The following is a 2,899-nucleotide window of genomic DNA, read 5'->3' as shown; positions in this document are numbered from 1 at the left end:
ACGTGTATGTATATGTGTATGTATGTGTATGTGGGTGGGTTGGGCCATTCTTTCTTATGTTTCCTTGCTCTGCCTCGCTAACGCGGGAGACAGCATAAAGTATAAGAAAAAAAAAAAAAAAAAAAAAAAAAATATATATATATATATATATATATATATATATATATATATATATATATATATATTGTATGTTTTTATTATACTTTGTCGCAAGGAAACAGACGAAAGAATAGTTCAACCCACCCACATACACATGTATATATACGTATAAGATATTCCCTGAATAATGTCAACCATATGATATTTCCTTACTTAATACTTATAAATCAATTCAAACTTTCATCAAGATAATCCGCTGTCAAGACCATTTCCTATTGCTTTTGAAGAATCAATACCTTTTTCAATTTCTTTATGCTTTACTCCATGCGTTCGCTGAAAGATGCTGGATTTTAATTTTCTCTTCTTGCTGTGTTTAACCTTCTCACACTTTGGTTCAGGATTCTTCATTCTCTAAACTCTCTCTCTTGGAAGACTTTTCACTTTCATTATTAATCTTATTTATTACTTGTAGGTATTTTCTTGCACCATCAGCAGGTACAAAGCCATAAGTTTTATGGACAACTACTAAAAAGCATGAAGACAGATGCTGCTCCCTGCTCTGAGTATCCTTTGCTTTTTTCCCTAAGTGTTGAAGCATATTTTACACCATCCACAACTGCTGAAGCTGAGATGAACTTGTCCAGAACAACATGACTATAGTGAGGACCTGACACTTGGTTGCGGAATATGTATGTATTTAAAAGCATTTGGGGAAGATCCGCGTTATTGAAATTTCCACGTATAAATTGTATAGGCATCTAAACGATTTTCTGGCCATTTTCTTCTAGCTTGAAGGTCTTTACGTGGTTAGCACTTGGTGGCATTGCTGTTTTCCCATTCTTTTCCTCAAATTTCAGACATCCACGAGCTTCAATCTGCTTTTATAATTGTGTTTTGAAGTACTCGTCCAAACCCCAAATAGTACTTATTTCCTGTAGAGTCTGTTTCTACGAATGCCTTGCCTCTGGGAGTATCCTGAAGGTCTCGAAGCATGTTCTGAACTGCGTATTTAGTGTATGTGAAAGGATTATCATAAGCTATGCTGTACTACAAGTATGCCTCTGTCACAGTATCAAGAGGGAGTACACCTTCAGGTCTTACGATTGAACAAATCCACATTGTAGTTCGTGCAATTATCACATTTGATGCTCCAGTCCCTTGTCGAAACTTCTCAGTGTCTTCATAGCACATTATTTCCTGTGAACCACCATTTGCAATAACTGGGATGGTAAGAACACTAGATATGGCATTAATCATGTCATTATGGTTGGGATGGTTAGGTTTTTCCTCCTTGGTGCGACCATGCATTGGCTGCAACTCCACATTTCTCAACCATCTTACAAAATTCCATTGTATCTTCTAAAGAGTTTAGAAGTCCGATCTTGCATGTCACTGGGATGCTAAGGCCTTGAAATAGTGTTCAGTATTGACTCAACCTTTTCTGGCTGAGTCAGAAGAGCAGCTCCCTTGATGCTGAACTCTGTGGCATCCCATGTTAATATCCAGGCCAGCTACATGTCATTCTACCATCTTTCCAACTTTGAGAGCTCTCTGTGCATCACTGGCTCCAACTTGGAATATCTCTTTTGTTCGCTCTTTTTCACATGTATGAAAGAACACTGTTCCATCTGACTTTTCAATGAAATCCGTTGTTCCTAATATTTCATTATTCCTTTTGATAGATCGTATCATCTTAAAGTCAATAGTCTCCTCTGTGTATACTAGGCCTGTGCCATAATCAACTGCTAATATCCTGAATGGCAGGGTACAAACCCTCACCATTGGTGCCACTATAATCTTACCAGGGTATTGATTACTCATTCTTGCCATTTTATCGTTTATGCTGAATCGTACTCTAGAAGACCTCGAGCATTTTAGAACTGTTCAAAATAAAGGCTGTGTTATTCAGCTGCTGAGTCAGTAGCAAATGGTATTCCTTTCCATATGCAGATCAGGACCAGCAATGTCACATTCTCCAAATACCTGCTACAGTCACAGTGCTAGAATCCTGTTCATATCTTTGAAGCTCAGTTCCTTAAACACGTTTTTTTCTTTTTTGCTATATCTTTTCTCAGCAATAACTTACGTATTTACACATCTTAGCAAAACATTAACACGCCCTGTTCCCGTATATATTAAATTCATGGTGACCTCCATGGTATGGGCAAACTTTATGCCCCTAATCAAGGACATCTTGGGAGAAAGAAAAGAGTCAAAGAGGAAGAAAGTAATTGAGCTGGGTTCCGCAAGTATTTGTGGACCTAACTCTTAACGGAAGAAAAGTTATATGAGGAGGGAGAGACAAAAGAAGGAAGAGGTATCCACAGCTTAACGTTCCAGGGAGGGAGGAGGTAACATAACAGCCATTCCTTGAGTGACCAATCTTCACACAGTTGAAGGAAGCAGTAGGCAAATGCATGCCAAGGGTCAAAACTTGGGGGTAGGGACACATGCAGACAGTTCTCAAGAACAATGACCAAAGTAATACCTATAGAATAAAGAAACAGAGACCAGCAACATTGCAGCGTACAGAAAAGCAAGGGTGAAGAGAGTTGATGCCGGAAGAATTACTGAGACAGAAAGCTTTCGATTCCACCCTAGTTGATAGAGATGTGGAGGATGAGCGACTCCAGATGTGTGAACAGTACTTCATACTTGGACAAATAAAACCCCTGTAGATATGAAACAGCTGCTCACAAGAACAATGATTGTGGCACCTATACAACACTCCTAGCTTTTGGGAAGCAGACTTTGTAATGTTAATTATGTTGGGTTTCCAGGATAGAGTGAAGGATATGGT

The 2,899-nt window shown here is 38.6% G+C and overlaps 1 pseudogene; it reads right to left on the bottom strand.

Annotated features, from left to right (window-relative positions):
* Positions 1-471: 471 nt before the first annotated feature.
* Positions 472-1,929, bottom strand: LOC139751152 (tRNA-dihydrouridine(20) synthase [NAD(P)+]-like pseudogene; annotated as a pseudogene).
* Between the last annotated feature and the right edge of the window lie 970 nt (positions 1,930-2,899).

The sequence above is a fragment of the Panulirus ornatus genome, chromosome 11, assembly GCF_036320965.1.
Source record: "Panulirus ornatus isolate Po-2019 chromosome 11, ASM3632096v1, whole genome shotgun sequence".
Taxonomy (NCBI): domain Eukaryota; kingdom Metazoa; phylum Arthropoda; class Malacostraca; order Decapoda; family Palinuridae; genus Panulirus; species Panulirus ornatus.
This window is presented reverse-complemented; position numbering and strand designations above follow the sequence as displayed.